The sequence below is a fragment of the Bos grunniens genome, chromosome 12 (genome assembly GCF_055505025.1).
Source record: "Bos grunniens cultivar Pamir isolate PY7600 chromosome 12, Bosgru_T2T1.0, whole genome shotgun sequence".
Lineage (NCBI taxonomy): Eukaryota > Metazoa > Chordata > Mammalia > Artiodactyla > Bovidae > Bos > Bos grunniens.
The window spans coordinates 60,724,539-60,748,559 of NC_141176.1; the positions used below are offsets into that span (position 1 = coordinate 60,724,539).

Below are 24,021 nucleotides of genomic sequence, written 5' to 3' on the forward strand. Positions count from 1 at the left end.
CTGTTGGTGGGAATGCAAACTAGTACAGCCACTATGGAGAACAGTGTGGAGATTCCTTAAAAAACTGGAAATAGAACTGCCTTATGATCCAGCAATCCCACTGCTGGGCATACACACTGAGGAAACCAGAATTGAAAGAGACACGTGTACCCCAATGTTCATTGCAGCACTGTTTATAATAGCCAGGACATGGAAGCAACCTAGATGTCCATCAGCAGATGAATGGATAAGAAAGCAGTGGTACATATACACAATGGAGTATTACTCAGCCATTAAAAAGAATACATTTGAATCAGTTCTAATGAGGTGGATGAAACTGTAGCCTATTATACAGAATGAAGTAAGCCAGAAAGAAAAACACCAATACAGTATACTAACGCATATATATGGAATTTATAAAGATGGTAACAATAACCCTGTGTACGAGACAGCAAAAGAGACACTAATGTATAGAACAGTCTTGTGGACTCTGTGGGAGAGGGAGAGGGTGAGATGATTTGGGAGAATGGCATTGAAATATGTATAATATCATATATGAAATGAGTCGCCAGTCCAGGTTCGATGCACAATACTGGATGCTTGGGGCTGGTGCACTGGGACGACCCAGAGGGATGGTATGGGGAGGGAGGAGGGAGGAAGGTTCAGGATGGGGAACACGTGTATGCCTGTGGCGGATTCATTTCAATATATGGCAGAACCAATACAATATTGTAAAGTTTAAAAATAAAATTTAAAAAAAGAAAATAAAAAAAATAAATAAAAAATAAAAACTTAGTAATCTGGTTTAAGTTGGAGAAGATGTGTGTGACAGCTACTCTTAAGAACCTAAAGATAAAGTTGCGACCCAGACATTTTCAGGGTGATACATATTTTGTCACTTGAGAACACAGATGGAACACCTTTCTTTCTCCCTGAAGGAAGCAATAAATATAAACTCTATGGTAAGTTGTAACTCAGTGGGATGCACCTTTGTCTCACAAGGAAGGTTAGCTTTACTGTAAAGCCACTCAAGACAAAGATGGGGGTCTTGAAAGATTAGAAGCATAAGGGAGGACAGAGCATCAAGGCCTGTTGGTCACAGACATAAACCACAAGGACGGGCCCCAGTTTAAAGGATTATGAATTGTAAGAAATCTCTTGTGTTGGTTACTACCCAATAAAGTACTAAAGAGTTAAAGACACTGTCAGTTATCTTGGATTTTGATAGGTGTTAATGATTAGTTAAATCACCAAACCAGAAACTGAGGTCCCATGATTTTTAAATTTTTAATAAAAACAAGTGGCTTCCATTTCTACATTTCTAGGTACTGGCCTGCTTAAAAATAGCATCTTGCTATAAAGAGAAATTTCTCTTCACATCCCATTTAGATAGGTTCATAATGGTTACAGAGATCCTCCCACAGAATGTATTGATACAATTAGAAGCAACTTCTTGAGATTATCTCAAGCTCCTGTCACATAATCATGAACTGTTATTCATGACAGTCCTATACTTCTACCACAACTAGAACAGAGAGGCAAGAATGACATGTTTCATAGGAACTTTTGGAACAAAGACCAGGTAGTTGGAACATCAAAAGATTACCCCTAATTAAAGAAAGCCATGTGATGTATATCTCATCACAGACAATGAGATGGTTGGTTGGCATCACCAACTCAATGGACATGAGTTTTAGCAAACTCCAGGAGATGGTGATGAACGGGGAAGCCTGGCATGCTGCAGTCTATGGGGTGGCAAAGAGTCAGACACAACGGAGCAACTGAACTGATAGAAAACCAGGCATCTCAAGTCAATGAATTACTTCTCTGTGTATGGGCAGATACTAGAGTCTGGGCTTATTGAAATTATTCCTTTGTTATGCACGTCAGCTATTCAGGGCCAATATCCTGAACTTTTCCATTCCATATGCTGTTAGGGGTGGTTGCAGTAGCTGAGGGCTGAAATATGCTTTGTTTACTGGTGTGGTGTGGCAGCAATGTATACCTTTCATATATATACCCTTATATATACCTTCATATATATACCCTTATAATTTCTAGTTTCAGTAAATATAGTTTTTGATGCACAAAATCAAATTGGCAATGGTTTAGAATATGAAATCTTTTAGTTTTAGTTTGACCACATAAGAAATATTCTCAAGATAAAGAAGTGTTGGAAGATTTTCAGCAGCTCTATGATGGCAGGTCTAGCACATGTAATTTTATCCCTGTTGGTCATGTTTTAACACTACAAAGTCAGCAGATGTTGAGTCAATTGGAATGAAAAGATTATCTAAGTTTTAAAAATTGTAATTAGGAAAAAGAAATATTAAAAAAAATGAAAACTGTGTTTTCTAAGTCATGTTTGTCAACATCTCAGTTTTACATTTACTCTTTTTTTTTTAACAAACTAAATATATCCTTGAATAGTGAGAATAGATATGAAAATATAAACTAACAACTCCTTTGAAATGTTGGCTTTAATTAAAATAATCATATTTCTTTCATAACTAATAAGAAACATATATCATCAGCATATACCTTTGTATTCTCTATTCTCCTTACTTTGCAACAGACATCAGGTAGCAGGAGTAAATCAATAATAAAAAATTAAGGCTGTTAGGTGAAAAGCCTAGAAAATTACTTTTCAAATTCAAATTCACACTTGCCTAAGTTTACTTATTACTAAGGCTGATCAAAATCACGATTATTTTCTTGTATAATTAATAAACTTAAAACTTTGTTTATTTTCCAATTAACTTAGGGATTTTCCAAAAATTAAAAATATATTTTCTAGTTAACTTTTTAAAAATATTTTGGAGAACTGTAGAAGGCAGTTGTAAGTTTTGAGGAAACAAATTTTAAAAAGAAACCTTTTCCCAAACCAGAAAAGGTAGTCAGAAAAAGAAAGCAGTTTTGACATTGTATCAGCATTGAACAAGAGCATGATGTTTATTAAAGGCAATCAGGTAAGAGACTGTGGAGACAGTAAGAAATCTCTCCCTTTTGTAGAGCCAAGCATATGCAATCCATTGGATATGTTCTCAAGATAAACAATGACTAGTCCACAAGTAAAATGTCTTGACATCACCATTTGCCACACACAAAGTCTATCCCAAATTCAACTGTTAGTTGAATTAAGCATCTTTGTTAGCTGATTGCATTTATCCAGAAGAAAAACAAACTTTTTCATAACTTTATGACCAAGGTAGTTTTATAACTCGAAACAAGAAACCCTCCATAGTTAGACTTCTCCCTTCCCTCAGACTGGCAGGTTATCAACAAAGAGACTTAAACCTCTTATTTTTTATTTGTATTTATGCTTACACAATAAATAATACAGATGCCATATACCTAATTTCTCCCAATGGTAATATCTTACAAAAGTAATAAATTTATATAAGAATATTATCATAACCAGAACACTGACATTGATAAAATCAAGATACTAAGGCTATAATGTGCATTTGTTGATATTTGTTTTATGTTATAGTTGCACTTTGCAAGAGAAATAGGGGAAATATAGCCACTTCTTCCTCCTGAGAGTGAAAGATTGATCCTTATCACTTATAAGCCTCTTTTTTAATAGTCAATATATAGACATTGACTGGGGTCTATGGTTTATCAGCTAATGCCTCTAAATATACTATAAAATAAAATTTAGATTATGAGTTTTACTCGTTATTTTAAACTGAACTGAACTGAACTTCTCTTCTTGGTAAGTGTCAAACAAGGATGGGTAATACATGTCAGTACGTTACAGCTTTTTTGCTATACAAATCATTAAAATTTGAAGAAATATATTAGAGGTTACCAATATATCCTTGCCATCCTCTTATCAAAAAGTATGCAATAACAAGATTAATATAAACATCTATCCACTCTTCTCTTCATGACTTATTTCTAAACAAAGAATATCTGTTTTATTCCAAAATATGTTCTGACTAAGTAATGTATATTCATGATTTTGGACAGTTTAAAACTGCATGCAGAAAAAACATTCCTGTATGTGATATATTCAAGGTCTAAAAGAAAAATCTCAATGTAAAATTTTATGACAGTATATTGAAAAAACACAGAATAAAAATTTATTTTATGATGAAGCATTGATGCAGTAGCTATCTTGACCCAAGTTGTTAAATAAGATGATCTGTTTATCACAGCATAAATAAAGCACAACATCCAAGTTGTTTGTATATTTTGCTTTTATGGGCATTATAACATTCAATTTTATATAGATATCTTGACAAATTGGATGTGCTCTTTTGAAATGTTTTCATCAATTCAGAATATTCCAGGAAATCTAAGATAATGTAGGTTTCATTACTCCCCAGGCTGTTCATGCCACCAGTTGATGACACTGAGCCATCAGAGTTGAGCTAACGATGAGGTCAAGCTAATGAGGGCTATGGGCAAGGGGATTCAGTGTGTAGTCTAACAGGTGGTAACTTACACTTTGGCTGGAAAACACAGGGCTGTGACTGCTTCATAGAATCGACAATTTAGCTGAATCATAGAACTGTGAGAGTTGCCCTAAAAATGAGTGAAAATGAATATTTATTCATAATATTGAACAGAATCCCTTGTGTTATACGGTAGATTCTTGTTGGTTATCCATTTTAAATACAGCAGTTTGTTTATATATATATATGTATGTATTATAATTTACTATTATATATATTATACATATATTTATATATGTGAATCACTTTGCTGTATACCTGAAACTAATGAAACATTGTTGATAAACTAAACACCATTATAAAATAAAAAGGTAAAAAATAAATTTAAAAGATTGGGTATTGATTCAAGAATGTGCAATAGTGAATCTATGGCTAAATGGAAGGCTAAACCGAGTTCAAGTGCACTTGATCTGGTAGTTTCCTTCTATCTGGGAATGGAGATGAAGTGAGGGAGGTGGCAAATGATCTCTGAAGACTTGGAATTTGGGCTCTCAAGGCAATTTGGATGTTAAATTTTCTCAGCAGCAGAACATTTGGCGTCCCTATGAATGGATAAACCGATATTCTAACTACCAAAATAATCACAGCTTTAGGGGAAAAAAATAGCTAGATAACAAATGGTAGTAGAACTTTTGAGGACTTATAAAAATAAGAGGTTGCAATTGAAAAGACAGTAAAGAGAAAAGTGTGACAAAAAAACAAGGGGACCATAGAAAAATTCTAAACTGTTTCTAGGCTATTTCTTTCTTTAAAATAGAAAGACTTTTACAATCACATAATTGCCATATTTGCTATAGAAGCTTAGGGAAATCTGGAAAAATACAGGAGAAAAATATCAAATCATCTATAGTTTTCTACCTTAAGGATAACTTCTGTGAAATTGTTTCTGTTTTCATTTTAGGAGAATAATATCAAATGAAATCGGAGATTCTTAGATTTATTTCATATAAAAGGCATATACTAGCCCAGAGTAAGAGAGCTTGGGTCATGCTGGACAGGCAAGAAGTGGTGACATACAAATCAGAAATGAGAAATAAAAGAGATTGGCATATAATAGAACCTGAAATATATTAGTGATTACTGTTAGAGGTATATATAATTGGACTATTATTCAATTAAATATAATTCTTTTTGAAGATTTGCTTACCCTTAGCAAATACTATTATGAAAATATTTATCTATGAAGCCAATGGAGAAAGCAATGGCAACCCACTCCAGTACTCTTGCCTGGAAAATCCCATGGACAGAGGGGCCTGGTAGGCTGCAGTCCATGGGGTCACGAAGAGCCGGACAGGACTGAGCGACTTCACTTTCACTTTTCACTTTCATGCATTGGAGAAGGAAATAGCAACCCACTCCATTGTTCTTGCCTGGAGAATCCCAGGGAAGGTGGAGCCTGGTGGGCTGCCGTCTGTGGGGTTGCAGAGTCGGACAAGACTGAAGCGACTTAGTAGTAGTAGTATGAAGCCAATAATATGTTTAAATATCATGCATTATAGGTGGGATCCTTTACCCTCTGAGCCACCAGAGTAGAAAACATGATACTTACCACTTTAGCTGTGAACTATTCTAAACTTGATAATAGAGCAAAAGTGAATATACAAGATTGGACAGAGCTGTTTAAATTTCAGGCATTTCTCAGCTATTGTGGGAAAAGTATAAGGAGACAATTAGCACTGACATTTTTCTCAAGACATTACTTCAAAACATTATATTGGTGTAACAGAATGTTCAGAAATCTTGAATAATTTTTTGTTATTGAAATACAATGATACTTCCCAAATTTCTTAACAGATTTCAAATTTGATTCAATATGGTAGCCACCATATTTGAACAGGGGCTAATGAACAGTCCCCAGACAGAAGAATTCATCCTTTTAATAAAAGTCATGGCAACCCACTCCAGTACTCTTGCCTGGAAAATCCCATGGATGGAGGATCCTGGGAGGCTGCAGTCCATGGGGTCGCTAAGAGTCGGCACGACTGAGTGACTTCACTTTCACTTTTCACTTTCATGCACTGGAGAGGAAAATGGCAACCCACTCCAGTATTCTTGCCTGGAAAATCCCAGGGACAGAGGAGCGTACAGGGTTGCCGTCTATGGGGTCGCACAGAGTCGGACACGACTGAAGCAACTTAGCAGCAGCAGCAGTAACAGTGTTCTTGCCTGGAGAATCCCAGGGACGGGGGAGCCTGGTGGGCTGCTGTCTATGGGGTCTCACAATAGGACACGACTAAGGCAATGGCACCCCATTCCAGTACTCTTGCCTGGAAAATCCCATGGACCGAGGAGCCTGGTAGGCTGCAGTCCATGGGGTCTCTGGGAGTCGGACGCGACTGAGCGACTTCACTTTCACTTTTCACTTTCATGCATTGGAGAAGGAAATGGCAACCCACTCCATTGTTCTTGCCTGGAGAATCCCAGGGACGGGGGAGCCTGGTGGGCTGCCATCTATGGGGTCGTACAGAGTCGGACAGGACTGAAGCGACTTAGCAGCAGCAGCAGCAAAGCGACTTAGCAGTAGCAGCAGCAATGCATATAAAAGGGTGCTATTTGTGAATTAGAAGCCTGAAAACAGTTTTATAAGAGTAGAAATTGGACTGATAAAATTCATGGCAATAGATGTTAAGGTTCCCAAGGTTATAAACTCAAATTCTCTACTTAGAGATTTTCTCATAATTTCTAACCAGAGATATCTTTCTTCTCTTGAAATTTCTATCTAACTTAATGTTCATAATACATATTTTTTACTTAATCATGTACTTTGTTACATATAGGGCATTTTAGCTCACAAAATTCATTGAAAGCACTCCTAAGAACAAGAGTCATTCTATATACATTTTTTACTTCTAGTCTCAATCACCACAAATATTTAACATGAATTTCTGAGTTATTTGTGAAGGATGAATTAAAAACCGAATGGATATGATAGTATAAATAAACTATTCAAGTATTTTTATGAAATGGTATTAAGAAATACATTTTGATAAACTTTGATTTTAATAGTAACAATTTACCTACAATATCTTGTCTTCTATCACATGTGAATCTTTGTTAAAGTAATATGATAATTGATGAATTTATTAATTTATAGTTTTCCACATTCATTACAATTGCTATAAACATTCATTTTTTATATTGTCACACTCATAAATATTGGTGTTTCATTGTATATTATATATGTATGCACACATGTGTATATATATGTGTATCTGCACATATATATATATCTATACGCATGCATGTATGTATATATTTCTTAAAATTCTAGCAGCTACTGCCAGTTTTCTTAATATGATATACTAAAGAGAAAAAAATTTTTTTTTCAATAAGACTTTTCCCTAATAGTATACAAAATGATTGGTTTGGGGAACCTGAGAGACTTCTCATGTGAGTGTATTGCTCAGTTTTGCAGTAGAACTGAGAATATGACAAATGTCATGGGCATAGAGCAGCAGACCCATTTCTCATTCATGAGACTACAGATTGGCTGGGTAGCCTGCTTCATGTTTCAGGCCTGCTTTACCCTTCTCTCATTTTGATCCAATGACTCTTCCTAAGACAGGCTGGAGAAGTATAAGAACTCAACACAAATTTCTTGTCTTATTTAAATTCTGTTTGTACTACATAAACTAAAATTCCAATGGCAAAAATAAGTCTCATGGCCAAAGTGAGTATCAGTGGAACAGGGACATATATTCATGGAAACTACAAAAAATAGTCTCAAGATAAAATGCTTATGCATAAATGAAAGCAAGAGGGACAGAAGAGTAAGGGACAGTTATTATTAATATATCCACTGTGGAGAAGACTCTTGTGAGCTCCTTGGCCATCAAGGAAATCAAACCAGTCAATCCTCAAGGAAATCAATCCTGAATATGCATTGGAGTGACTGATGCTAAAGCTAAAGCTTCAATATTTTGGCCATCTGAGGCAAAAAGCCAATTCATTGGAAAAGACCCTGATGCTTGGAAAGATTGAGGGCAAGAGGAGAAAGGGGTGACAGAGAAGATGGTTGGGTGGCATCAATGACTCAATGGACATGAGTTTGAGCAAACTCTGGTAGATAGTGAAAGACAGGGAAGCCTTCTTGCTGTAGTCCATGGCGTCCCAGAGTTGGACATGACTGAGTGACTGAAAAAAAACTGCAATAAACTACAAACACTCTTTTTGCCCCTGTGATTTAAAAAGAAAGCTACAATCAACCCCCTCTCATCCCCTGATCTATTTTTAAACCACAAATTTCACCAGTCCAAAAAAAGAAAAAGTCATCTCTATTGACTCAGTTGAGGAAATTGGTTTGCATTCTATCAAATGTTGAACATCATTAATCTACTCAGCTTCATGTTTAATCCTTAACCCCAAGTTGTCAGCAACTTGCTTGGTCATTGACACTTACTAATTCCCTAGTTTTCCAGGCTTATTACTGATTCCCAGTTTGTAGACACCATCACCACCTTCCACTGTGTTACTGTATGTAGTGTAAACACTGGCCGTATTCCCTCCTGGAGTTCTAAAACGCTGAACTGCTCCTCTCTGATCCTTCATAACCCTGCCAAAGTGATTATTCAATAAAGCAAATGCAAGCATTCCATATTTGCATACAATTCAGAACACTGTATACAATATGCAAAGCTCTTCCTTGTCTTGCTTTTTTCTCCAACTTCATTTCTCACACCTACTAACGCATATAATCATTCATAATTGGATAGACTATAAAAGTTTTATTCTATAATATTTCTCAAACCTTCACATATGTAATTTATTTTTTACCTATTTATAGAATTTCATTATACTTATTTTTTACTTAACTAAATTCTATGTATCCTTCATTTCTTTCAAGTCCTAGCTCAGCTATGATTCTTTCTAGAAAGCATTTCTAACTACTGTACTCAAATCTAACTATTGCACTATAAATTTGAAAAAACTTCCTATTTCCTTCATTTGTTTGAAATCCTGCTGACCAACATTGTGTTTTCTAACTTGATTCCTGGAATATGATACACAGTAAATGTTAATAGGATAAATTAACTGTTAAGTTTTAAAATTCTTCGATCTCCTATTTTTAGATATACCTAAATTTTCCTAAAAGTAATTAATCAGATCAGATCAGTCGCTCAGTTGTGTCCGACTCTTTGCGACCCCAGGAATCATAGCACGCCAGGCCTCCCTGTCCATCACCAACTCCCGGGGTTCACTCAGACTCATGTCCATCGAGTCAGTGATGCCATCCAGCCATCTCATCCTCTGTCGTCCCCTTCTCCTCTTGCCCCCAATCCCTCCCAGCATCAGAGTCTTTTCCAATGAGTTAACTCTTCACATGAGGTGGCCAAAGTATTGGAGTTTCAGCTTTAGCATCATTCCTTCCAAAGAAATCCCAGGGCTGATCTCCTTTAGAATGGACTGGTTGGATCTCCTTGCAGTCCAAGGGACTCTCATGAGTCTTCTCCAACACCACAGTTCAAAAACATCAATTCTTCAGCACTCAGCCTTCTTCACAGTCCAACTCTCACATCCATACATGACCACAGGAAAAACCATAGCCTTGACTAGATGAACCTTTGTTGGCAAAGTAATGTCTCTGCTTTTGAATATGCTATCTAGGTTGGTCATAACTTTCCTTTCAAGGAGTAAGCATCTTTTAATTTCATGGCTGCAGTCACCATCTGCAGTAATTTTGGAGCCCCAAAAAATAAAGTCTGACACTGTTTCCACTGTTTCCCCATCTATTTCCCATGAAGTGATGGGACCGGATGCCATGATCTTCGTTTTCTGAATGTTGAGCTTTAAGCCAACTTTTTCACTCTCCACTTTCACCTTCATCAAGAGGCTTTTTAGTTCCTCTTCACTTTCTGCCATAAGGGTGGTGTCATCTGCATATCTGAGGTTATTGATATTTCTCCCAGCAATCTTGATTCCAGCTTGTGTTTCTTCCAGTCCAGCGTTTCTCATGATGTACTCTGCATATAAGTTACATAAACAGGGTGACAATATACAGCCTTGATGAACTCCTTTTCCTATATGGAACCAGTCTGTTGTTCCATGTCCAATTCTAACTGTTGCTTCCTGACCTGCTTACAAATTTCTCAAGAGGCAGATCAGGTGGTCTGGTATTCCCATCTCTTTCAGAATTTTCCACGGTTTCTTGTGATCCACACAGTCAAAGGCTTTGGCATAGTCAATAAAGCAGAAATAGATGTTTTTCTGGAACTCTTTTGGTTCTTCCATGATCCAGCAGATGTTGGCAATTTGATCTCTGGTTCCTCTGCCTTTTCTAAAACCAGCTTGAACATCAGGAAGTTCACGGTTCACATATTGCTGAAGCCTGGCTTGGAGAATTTTGAGCATTACTTTACTAGCGTGTGAGATGAGTGCAATTGTGCGGTAGTTTGAGCATTCTTTGGCATTGCCTTTCTTTGGGATTGGAATGAAAACTGACCTTTTCCAGTCCTGTGGCCACTGCTGAGTTTTCCAAATTTGCTGGCATATTGAGTGCAGCACTTTCACAGCATCATCTTTCAGGATTTGGAATAGCTCCACTGGAATTCCATCACCTCCACTAGCTTTGTTCGTAGTGATGCTTTCTAAGGCCCACTTGACTTCACATTCCAGGATGTCTGGCTCTAGGTCAGTGATCACACCATCATGATTATCTGAGTCGTGAAGATCTTTTTTGTACAGTTCTTGTGTATTCTTGCCATCTCTTCTTTATTTCTTCTGCTTCTGTTAGGTCCATACCATTTCTGTCCTTTATCGAGCCCATCTTCACATGAAATGTTCCTTTGGTATCTCTGATTTTCTTGAAGAGATTAATGGGGTATCATAAAAGTTGAAGTCTATACTGGTCCATACTGAGAAATTACTATTTTCTGGGAGTTAGGCAGAAATTATTTACTCAAAATGAAAACAAGCAATATAAATATAGATCTGTTTCTTTTTGATTTCTAGAAATAAATAGGCTTGCTAAATAAGGCAAATTCATTTTTTTAAGTTTCAAATACCCTACTTGATCTACAGAAAGTGTAATATAGAAATTATGAGTAAATAGATCTTTATGCACAGTGTTCAGAACAGATTTGAAGGACACCTAATAAGCCTATACACCTAAAACAGAGTCAACAGTAAAATCACATAAATAATAAAAATCCTAGGAATTATATGAAAATCCTTTCTATTTGAGGACAACATTGAACACTAACTATATTCTTCTCCATATTATCTCATATATGTACAGATACACAATATAAAATAAATTCTGAAGTCTCTTTTGTAATTAGCATTGTGGAATTAGTAAAATAAACTGTCTGACTGTTTTTCAGGAAATTACATACAGAGTATTTTTATCTTTTAAATAATATTGAACATTTTAAAATTTAAGATAATTTACATTTTTTGGCTTAAGTTTGGCCATGGATAGTATTGTCTTTGTCAGTGTAACCTAGCCTAAAGAATGTTTTAATTTATTCCAAACTTGCTAGGATATACTGTGGAGCCACTTTTCAATAGAAAATTAGACATTCTTCTGTCCAAGATTTAGAAACCAGTATTCCAATAAAAGATAAAGTCCTGATCCTGATGAAATAACTTCGAGAGAAGAAAGAATGATTAATATTTGTTTTAGGAGCCTGGATATACACAGGCTGGGTTGGGAGTCTAGGACCCGGCTCAATGTTGAACCAGCTTCCCCAAACCCAATAATGCCCTTTTTCCAGGTGCTTTGGCAAGAGGAAAGCCCAGCTGGCTCATAATCTTGAAAGAGTAACTAAAGAGCCATAATCTAGAAAGATACATTACATTGCAACTGCCACAAACTACTCCAATCTCAGGGGAAACAACTGCTTAAAATAACCCTGTAGTCCCAAGTAAGCAAATGGGAGGCTGAGGTTGACATCTGATACTGCATTTTCTTGTTATATTTATCACAGTCATAAAGGGAGTGCTCTTTCTCTTTCCTTCCTTCTCTCTCTGTCTGCCTAGTTTTAAAAAAAGGTAAAATTTTATTCAAACTTAAAGCAGATTATAAAGAAGTGAATACTGTCCTTAAAATTTGCATCAAGAACAAAAACCATTCTGCAATGTGCACATACACACAAAGGCATTAACTATTTCCCCTCTCTTTTTTGTGATTAACACCTGTATTTTTTACTTCTCCAGTTTAAACATTCTAAGGAAAATGTGGAAACATTCCTTAATACATCAAAATCATCTTAAAGGAACAGCAAAACTTATAAGCTAGACATCTCACAAAATCCTATATAGTGAATATATTTAAGCCAAGTAAAAATTCATATACAATGTGTATGTGTGCTCAGCCATGTCCAACATTTTGTGGTCCACAATGAAGAAAATTAAATTTAAATAGTTTATCATGGAAGAAAGAAAAATAGTGGTAGAAAAGGCATAATTTTAAAATAGTTTGGTACATACAAAATACCTTTTGCAGACAAATCAGATGATCAAAATGATAAATTAACTTTTTAGATTATTCACTTAGTGGCCTGAAAATATAAATGAAAGATTGCTGGAAAACTGAACAGTATTCACAGGCATAAAGTAGATGTGAAGTTTACTAAATCAGAGTATTTTAATATTTAGTAATTTACTTTTCTCCTCAGGAAGCAGTAACAGCTTACAAAGATATTGCCATTTAACTCATTTCAATTCATTCAGTTCAGTACTCAGTTGTGTCCAGCTCTTTGCAACCCCATTAACTGCAGCACGCCAGGCCTCTCTGTCCAGCACCAACTCCCAGAGTCCACCCAAACCTATGTCCATTGAGATGGTGATGCCATCCAACCATCTCATCCTCTGTCATCCCCTTCTCCTCCTACCCTCAATCTTTCCCAGCATCAGGGTCTTTTCAAATGAATCAGCTCTTCACATCAGGTGGCCAAAGTATTGGAGTCAGCTTCAACATCAGTCCTTCCAATGAACACCCAGGACTGATCTCCTTTAGGATGGACTGGTTGGATCTCCTTGCAATCCAAGGGACTCTCAACAGTCTTCTCCAATACCACAGGTCAAAAGCATCAATTCTTCTGTTCTCATCTTTATAGTCCAACTCTCACATCCATACATGACCACTGGAAAAACCATAGCCTTGACTAGATGAACCTTTGTTGGCAATGTAATGTCTCTGCTTTTGAATATGCTATCTAGGTTGGTCATAACTTTCCTTCCAAGGAGTAAGCGTCTTTTAATTTCATGGCTGCAATCACCATCTGCAGTGATTTTGGAGCCCAGAAAAATAAAGTCAGCCACTGTTTCCACTGTTTCCCCATCTATTTGCCAGGAAGTGATGGGATATGATGCCATGATCTTACTTTTCCGAATGTTGAGCTTTAGGCCAACTTTTTCACTCTCCTTTTTCACTTTCATAAAGTGGCTCTTTAGTTCTTCTTCACTTTCTGCCATAAGGGTGGTGTCATGTACATATCTGAGGTTATTGATATTTCTCCTGGCAACATTGATTCCAGCTTGTGCTTCTGCCAGCCCAGCATTTCTCATGATGTATTCTGTATATAAGTTAAATAAGTAGGGTGACAATATACAGCCTTGAGGTACTCCTTTTTCTATTTGGAACCAGTCTGTTGTTCCATGTCCAGTTCTAACTGTTGCTTCCTGTCCTGCATACAGATTTCTCAAGAGGCAGGTCAGGTGGTCTGGTATTTCCATCTCTTTCAGAATTTTCCACAGTTTATCATGATCCACAGAGTCAAAGGCTTTGGCATAGTCAATAAAGCAGAAATAGATATTTTCCTGGAACTCTCTTGCTTTTTCGATGATCCAGTGCATGTTGGCAATTTGATCTCTGGTTCCTCTGCCTTTTCTAGAACCAGCTTGAACATCTGGAAGTTCATGGTTCACATATTGCTGAAGCCTGGCTTGGAGAATTTTAAGCATTACTTTATTAGCCTGTGAGATGAGTGCAATTGTGCAGTAGTTTGAGCATTCTTTTGCATTGCCTTTCTTTGTGATTGGAATGAAAACTGACCTTTTCCAGTCCTGCGGCCACTGCTGAGTTTTCCAAATTTGCTGGCATATTGAGTGCAGCACTTTCACAGCATCATCTTTCAGGATTTGAAATAGCTCAACTGGAATCCCATCACCTCCACTAGCTTTGTTCGTAGTGATGCTTCCTAAGGCCCACTTGAGTTCACATTCCAAGATGTCTGGTTCTACATGAGTGAATCAAGGCAAATTGGAAGTGGTCAAACAGGAGATGACAAGATTGAACATCCACCTTCTAGGAATCAGCGAACTAAGATGGACTGGAATGGGTAAATTTAACTCAGATTACCATTATATCTACTACTCTGGACAGGAAGCACTTAGAAGAAATGAAATAGCCATCAGAATCAACAAAAGATTCTGAAATGCAGTACTTGAATTCAATCTCAAAAATGACAGAATGATATCTGTTTGTTTCCAAGGCAAACCATTCAATATCACAATAATCCAAGTCTATACCCCGACCAGTAATGCTGAAGAACTGAAGTTGAACAGTTCTATGAAGACCTGCAAGACCTTCTAGAACTAACACCCCAAAAAGATGTCCTTTTCATTATAGGGGCCTGGAATGCAAAAGTAGGAAGTCAAGAAACACCTGGAGTAACAGGCACATTGGAGTGCCTGTTGGAGTACAGAATGAAGCAGGGCAAAGGCTAATAGAGTTCTGCCAAGAGAGCTGATTTCAATAAAAAAGTGAATATTTATCTTTTATATTACTGCATCAAGTATGGTTTAAAATGTGTAGCACAGAAGTTAAAGATGTATTAAATTAATCTAAATCTTTTCAGAAAACACAATAATTTTTGCTGAAGTAATATTTTTATTATTGTATCTGCTAAGTCGCTTCAGTCGTGTCCAACTCTGTACGACCCCAGAGACGGCAGCCCACCAGGCTTCCCCGTCCCTGGGATTCTTCAGGCAAGAACACTGGAGTGGGTTGCCATTTCCTTCTCCAATGCATGAAAGTGAAAAGTGAAAGTGAAGTCGCTCAGTCGTGTCCGACTCTTAGCGACCGCATGGACAGCAGCCTACCAGGCTCCTCTGTCCATGGATTTTCCAGGCAAAAGTACTGGAGTGGGTAGAAGTGTTAAAATCTGGGGAACTCGCTGGTAGTCTAATGGTTAGCACTTGGCACCTTCTCTGCCAGGGTTTGGGTTTTGTTCCTGGTGAGAGAAATAAGATCCTCAAGCCAAGCTATGAGGCAAAAAAAAAAAAAAAAAAAAAAGTAAAATCTCTAAAGTTCAGCAAAAGTTTTATACACCATTATCTAGCATACACACTATTTCAAGTTCTGATGAGGTGGACAAAACTGGAGCCTATTATACAGAGTGAAGTAAGCCAGAAAGAAAAACACCAATACAGTATACTAATGCATATATATGGAATTTAGAAAGATGTTAACAATAACCCTGTATACGAGACAGCTAAAGAGACACTGATGTATAGAACAGCCTTGTGGACTCTGTGGGAGAGGGAGAGGGTGGGATGATTTGGGAGAATGGCATTGAAACATGTATAATATCATATATGAAACGAGTCGCCAGTCCAGGTTCGATGCACGATACTGGATGCTTGGGGCTGGTGCACTGGGACGACCCAGAGGGATGGTATGGGGAGGGAGGAGGGCAGAGGGTTCAGAATGGGAACACATGTATACCTATGGCAGATTCATTTTGATATATGGCAAAACCAATACAATATTGTAAAGTTAAAAAATAAAATAAAATAAAATTAAATTAAAAAAAAAAGAAAATCACATAAGAAAACATGATTGACATTTTTTAATTTTTCTGCATTAAATTCCTTAGAAAAATGTCCAAAAAATATTGTAACATCAGAAATGTGTACTTCTGTTATAATAATGAACTCAACAAATTAAGAACAGAGCAATGATGAAAAGTAGTTTTTTTATGAAAGTCAGTGGACAAAGTAAAAGTGATCAGGAAATCTTAAAGGACAGTATTACTTTCTCCTTTACATGAATTTTAAAGTACGGTATAAATTGTTCATGTCAAAGTATACAGAAATCACATTTTGAAAAACTTCATTATAAGATCATTGATTTTCTTTGTCATAAAGGAATTGATTAATGAAAAACACTTCCGGATTTCTTCTTACTATCTTGAGACTTTCCATTTCAATATATTTAATAAATGCTGACCACGGAGGCTAACACTGAAGTTAAATCACTAAACCTTTTAAAATCTAATCACTAAGAAGCCTTAAAGATTTGCCCCAAATAGTTTCTTGTGCTATAGATTTTACTAAATGCACTGGTAATTCGAAACCTGTCAATTTTAAAGACAGTCTGATTTTTTTGCATTTTGATTAATGACTTGTATTATCTCATACTATTAAGTCAAATGCTTTATAGTCTGGAAACGGCTTTATGTAAAAAAAAAAAAAAAGTCAAATGCTTATGCTTTAATTTCTTAACATAGTTAGTTATATATTTTAAATAAATTAACCAAAATTTTTACTTATGATAAACCCCTGGACATTGACTGTAACGTGGTTATAATTCTGCAAGCATTACCTATTGTTTATATTTATCATAGAGCAAACATAATTTAAATACACTGGAATTCCATTTCTCACATAGCAGATCAGCAAAAATCCTAAATTTGGCAATACAGACTAAAGAACCCTGACTAATACAATTCTGAGACAAGATTGTGAATAATTCACTATAATTCGACTATAATGTTTCTAACATTTTCAAAAACTGTGATAGTTGAAGGGTCTAGACTTTGTAACTATGTTCCAGGTATCTCCTGCTGGTGGAGCACTGGTGATTGCACTAAACTGACTTTAGATTCAAGACATGAAATTCCAAGTATCTAACTAAAAAAAAAGCTTTTTTCCAGGATTATTTCTGCCCAGCCTATTCCCTGGTTTGAGGGGATGGAGAACTGAAGTATCATGAACACTGTGCTTCATAAAAATCTGTGGAAAAAATGGCTACTCTTTAAAAAATTATATAGGATTTAGTTTAAAAACCATATTAATGTCAAAAGACACATTTTCAAATGTAGTAGAATGTAAGTATTTCTAGTATTCTAAGGTGTAAATGTATCAATATATTTTTGCCAGAAAATGATTCAGCAAGTGTATAAAATTTGCTTACAGCTACATTTTATTCAAGGCTACAATACAAAATAATTTAATAAGCATTCTTGGTAAATTTGGCCAAAATTAAGCATCAGAGAATCTGGGTATTGAAAACAGATACCAAGAAGAAATAGAAGGGCAGTAGGTTTAATGGTGAACTTACCTATAAAAAGATAAAAATGAGAGCAGGAGTACGCTGGGAAAGCCTTCATAAATCATCCAAGTCTGTCAGTGTTTGCACCGAAAGGGCAAAGGAGGACAAATTGGGAAGCTAAGCAGATGAGCATCAGACTTCAACACAGCTCTGAGGAAGTCTCAGCCAGACCAACTGGGATGCAGATGCAGTTTGCCCATGGAAGACTCACAAATTGGGCACAAATGTCAGTCACAGACGAGGGCACCTTGGAAAGCTTGGCCTCTGATCAAATGTATTGGGAAATCCTGAAGACATAGCAGCTGGGTAGCTGTTGGATATGTGTAGTCTTCAGAGTTTATTGGCAATTTCTTGTAGAGAACTGAATTGCATTCTACTATGGCTGTGAAACGTTTACTCATTAGTATGTAGAAACATAAAGCATCTGGTAGAGATGTGTAATGAGTGCCATGTCTCACCTTAACGGCAGCTGAGTTGGTTAAAAAATGTGTAACTATTTGATTTTTTCACATTCCTATTATACAAAGCAAGGGTTCTCAAGTTTTTTTTTAGTTGTTTCTTTGTTTTTAATTTTATAGACCACCTTTGAGAGGCAATTGATTCCATGAAAAACCACAGATGTATTTATTTTTACAATATTAATCACATGACAACTATCTTAGTTTTAACAGTTCAAAAAATGCCTTTTGTGAGGAAACAACTGATTGAGTATGGTCTGTTTTATATTAAATATCTTAAATGTATTATCAACTCCTTCAGTATACTAAAATATGAAAAATTATGTGTATTAACATAACTTTGCATTATGCATAACTAGCATTAACGTAACTTTGCTAATCATCTTGTGAATCTTTGTCTTGATAATTATCTTGCTTACATAGATATGATCATTATTGTACCTAATGAAACATTATATTTTTTTTAGCTTAAGGAAAAATATCTAAATTACAGCTAGTATTATATGATTATATATATTATATATATATATATATGATTATATATATTATATTAATTATACAGCTAGTTATCATGTGATAACTGTAGGTTTTCCAAATGCTTAGTAGTAAGCCAATGAATATTTCAGTGTATTTTCAAGCATTAAGTTTTATGATAATTTTGTTTACTTTTTAAAAATATGTCTCTAAATATAGAATAATGAAACCATTTCATTTTGCCTGCTTGAAAGTTTAAGGGTGCATTTCTGGCATAATCTAGATGATCAAGTTAGTTCAGAATACTCAGTATTTGCTTAATGCTGAACTAGTTTTTCTTTAAATTTCAGTTTGCATTCTGTAATTCTATAGATCAAAAAAGTAGATGTTCTTAGAATGTAAAATATTAAAATCATCTTTTCTTTTTTTGATACCTAAACGTTTTTTTTTAGTTGCTATTATTCATAGTTAAATAGCAAATTGAATAGTTGCTTTACAGTGTTGTATTAGTTTCTACTGTATAACAAACTGAATCAGCTAAATGTTTACATATGTATGGGCTTCCCAGGTGGCACTAGTGGTAAAAAACCTGCCTACCAATACAGGAGATGTATGAGATGTGGTTTGATCCCTAGGTTGGGAAGATTCCCTGGAGGGGCACATGGTGACCCACTCCAGTATTCCCACCTGGAGAATCCCCATGGACAGAGAAACCTGGTAGGCTACAGTCCATAGGGTTGCAGAGTCAGACACGACTGAAATGACTTTAGCACACACACACACACACACACACACACACACATACACACACACATACACACTCCCTCTTGGGCCTCCCTCCTACCCCCCCATCCCACCCATCTAGGTCATCACAGAGCACCAAGATGAGCTTCCTATGCTTTATAGCTGGTTCCAGCTAGCTATGTATTTTATACATGGTGGTATATATATATTGATCCTAATCTCCCAAGTTGTCCTTCTCTCCCTTCCCCCAGCCCCTGTTCACATATCTGTTCTCTAAGTCTGCATCTCTATCCCTGGAAATAGGTCCATTTGTACCATTTTTCTAAAGTCTACATATATACATTAAATTACCCTTTTAAGAATAAATTGGACTTTGCTTATGTCATATCAGTTACTATACTTTTGATACTTCCTAATATCCACTTTGGTCTATTAATGTTTAAAATCTAATTAATAGCATTTTGGTTTTTTGTAATTATGAAGAAATAGTAATTTTATCCGTAATGTGTGACTCATAATTAAAATACTACCTCAACAGGAATGAGCCATAGATTTATCCAAGTCCCATCCCACTTGAACTTTCATGTTAATGTCAATAAAAACCAATGCAATACTGTAAAGCAATTATCCTTCAATTAAAAATAAACAAATAAAATGTTACCTCAATCCAGTAGAAACTTGATATGGAGCACTTAGTATCATAGGTGATATAAATGAATTACATAGGTATGTAATTAGTATATATTATAATTATAATTACAATATAAAATTTGATTATAATTATTACTGGTATAATATATATATGTATGCACTTATTCCCTATATATGGATCTATGAGATATACATGGATCCATACCTAAGACATATCATCTCCTCACGTAGTTATAATATTTTTTGTTTGGTGAGAGAACCAGAAATCTAACCTCATAGGAAATGTCCAGTATACAATACGGTACTATTGACTGCAGCCTTCATGTTGTACATTGGATCTCTAGACTCACTCATCCTGTATAACTGCGGTTTCACACCCTTTGACCATGCCCCCATTTGCCCACCTCCTAACCGCTGGAGAAGGCAATGGCAACCCACTCCAGTACTCTTGCCTGGGAAATCCCATGGACGGAGGAGCCTGGTAGGCTACAGTCCATGGGGTCGTGAAGAGTTGGACTCAACTGAGCAACTTCACTTTCACTTTTCACTTTCATGCACTGGTGAAGAAAATGGAAACCCACTCCAGTATTATTGCCTGGAGAATCCCAGGGACGGGAGCCTGGTGGGCTGCCATCTATGGTGTCTCACAGAGTCAGACACGACTGACGTGACTTAGCAGCAGCAGCAACCACTGGTAACCACCATTCTATACTCTACTTACTTAACTTTTTAAGATTCCACATATATGGCTTATTTCACTTCACCTAATATCTTCCAGGTTGTTTAAACAAACAACCTAAATTCTGAATATAGTATGATTATTATATAGTTTGACTTCAAAGCTTAGTAGGACATTATTGGACACATAACATTAACTCTTCTGATGGGACCACCTTTGATTTGTGTGTGTGTGTGTATAAATTTTTTTTTTAGGATAATGGTTCCCAAATCAAAACAGACATTGTCAAATTAAGTAGGCAAGGCTTAACCAGACATTTTATCCACTTCTTCCCTAAAATAAGTTATTTTAATGCAAGAAAGAAGAAATGTTTTTCACTTTTAAAGATATGAATGTTACTTGGAAAGAATATTATTATTCCTTAGGAAGTGACCTTATTAAAAAAATCCCACTTTCCTTTCAGACTTAAGTACTCCATGTTGTCACTTTTTTGTGTGGGGATGAAGAAACGGGGGAGGTATTGTCTTTAGCAGTGTACATGTGGTCTTAGTTAGAATGCAAATCTTGTCGACCATTGTCTCATATGTTGATGCTGTAAAACTGAGAGTTCTGAGTTTAGTAACAAAATCTGTCCATGAAGGAAAAAACAAAATATGGGCACTATTATTAAGCACTCACTCTGGCATAGTCCAAGCTTTGTTTCTATTTTGTTGATAGATTTGAAAACATCACAGGCTGCAAAAACAATAGGACTAACATTTTCATCATGCATATTATATTAGCCGCATTGTTTAAAACAACAAAAAGTACTGCTTGGAGGCCAATTATGGAGATCACAGTCCATACAAACTAACTAATTGCAGCATACTCTTTAGATCTCACTATTTCCAGAAATAATAAATATGCTGAGAGCAAATAGAAAATATAAATGATCAAAAGAAAAAGATAAAAATAATAACCCCAAATCCTCATCAGACATCTAAAATTTTCTCCTGGAAAAGTGCAGTTTGTATATAATTGTATATCCAAAACCTAATAACCAAAAGAGATTGGAAATGTATTCTTTTGTTTTAAAGTTCAGTTCAGTTCAGTCGCTCAGTTGTGTCTGATTCTTTGCGACCCCATGAACTGCAGCACGCCAGCCCTCCCTGTCCATCACCAACTCCCGGAGTCAACCCAAACCCATGTCCATCGAGTCGGTGATGCCATCCAACCATCCCATCCTCTGTTGTCCCCTGCTCCTCCTGCCCTCAATCTTTTCCAGCATCAGGGTCTTTTCCAATGAGTCAGCTCTTTGCATCAGGTGGCCAAAGTATTGGAGTTTCAGCTTCAACATCAGTCCTTCCAATGAACACCCAGGGCTAATCTCCTTTAGGATGGACTGGTTGGATCTCCTTGCAGTCCAAGGGACTGTGAGATGGATTAATTTTGATATTTGGCAAAACTAATACAATTATGTAAAGTTTAAAAATAAAATAAAATTAAAAAAAAAAAAAGAGTCTTCTCCAACACCACAGTTCAAAAGCATCAATTCTTCAGCGCTCAGCTTTCTTCACAGTCCAACTCTCACATCCATACATGACCACTGAAAAAGCCATACCCTTGACTAGATGGACCTTTGTTGGCAAAGTAATGTCTCTGCTTTTTAATATGCTGTCTAGGTTGGTCATAACTTTTCTTCCAAGGAGTAAGCATCTTTTAATTTCATGGCTGCAATCACCATTTGCAATAATTTTGGAGCCCAGAAAAATAAAGTCAGCCACTGTTTCCACTTTTTGCCCATTTGCCATGAAGTGATGGGACTGGATACCATGATCTTCGTTTTCTGAATGTTGAGCTTTAAGCCAATTTTTCACTCTCCTCTTTCACTTTCATCAAGAGGCTCCTTAGTTCTTCTTCACATTCTGCCATAAGGGTGGTGTCATCTGCATATCTGAGGTTATTGATATTTCTCCCAGCAATCTTGATTCCAGCTTGTGCTTCTTCCAGTTTGAAAGTAGCCAATGCCAAAACTCATTTTTTTTTTTTTTTTGCTGTCTTGTTTTGACCCATTACATTCTTCATTTTTATTGCTAAGCATTTTACTGGCTGCTTTTGTGTTCGTCTTTGGAGTATTTCAAACATATGGGGTTAGATTGTGTGTTTATTACTATTAAAAAACAGTGTTATCTGTTAATATTCTTGAAGTATTCATTCATATCTTTGCAAAAGGATTTTTATCCAATAAATTTTTCATATTTGAAAATATTAAATAGGCTGATCATTTCAGAATCGTTGCTTCATTGTTTATTAACCAAATTGCTTTTGTGTGTTGTTGTTGTTGCTAAGTCATGTCTGACTCTTTGCGACTCCATGAAGGTTAGCATGCCAGGCTTCCCTGCCCTTCACCATATCCCCAAATTTTTTCAAACTCATGTCCATTGAGTGCTGATGCCATCCAACAATCTCCATCCCTGTCTCCCCCTTCTTCTGCAGCCCTCATTCTTTCCAGCATCAGGGTCTTTTCCAATGAATCAGTTGTTCCCATCAGGTAGCCAAAGTATTGGAGCTTTAGCTTCAGTATCATTCCTTCCAATAAATATTCAGGGTTCATTGTCTTTAGGATTGACTAATTTGATTTTTTTTGGTGTCCCAAGGGGCTCTTAAGAGTCTTCTCCAGTACCACAATTTGAAAGCATCAGTTTCTCAGCGCTCAGCCTTCTTTATGGTCCAACTGTCAAATCTGTACGTGACTACAAGAAAAACCATAGCTTTAACTATACAGACCTTTGTCAGCAAAGTGATGTCTGTGTTTTTTAATACGCTGTCTAGGTTTGTCATAGTTTTTATTCCAAGAAGCAAGTGTCTTTTAATTTCATGGCTGCACTTTTAATTTCATGGCTGCAGTCACCATCTGCAGTGATTTTGAAGACCATGAAAATAAAATCTGCCTCTTTTTCCAGTTTTCCCCCATCTATTTGCCATGAAGCGATGGAACAGATTCCAAGATCTTAGTTTTTTGAACGTTGGGTTTTAAGCCAGCTTTTCTCTCTCCTCTTTCACCCTCATTACTGAATTTTCATCAGCTAGTGGGGACTTTCTGAGGCTCCCTCTATCAGCCTTGTGGCCTTACCCACAAGGTAAGATCTTTCTTATATCTGAAATCTCCACCAGGCCACTGTCTTCACTCCTATCCTCATCTTCAGATAACACTCCATTTTCCCCTTTCTCATGTAAACTCCTGTTTATTTTGTGAGACTCATTGTTAATATCTGGTTACTGAAAATTTTTCATCCATTTTGGTCTAGTCAACTGTTA

General features: G+C 36.3%; 1 long non-coding RNA gene across 2 annotated transcripts in view; it reads left to right on the forward strand.

Moving 5' to 3' along the window:
• LOC147361816 (uncharacterized) overlaps window positions 1–24,021 on the forward strand; it is a 429,777-nt gene that overhangs the window by 338,155 nt on the left and 67,601 nt on the right. Inside the window, exon 3 of one of the 2 annotated variants that reach the window (XR_015137669.1) lies at window positions 17,321–18,667. The exons of the other annotated variant lie outside the window; for it this stretch is intronic. This is a non-coding gene — a long non-coding RNA (uncharacterized LOC147361816). Of the gene's footprint in view, window positions 1–17,320; window positions 18,668–24,021 lie in introns of those variants that run through there. 2 annotated transcript variants of the gene reach the window in all.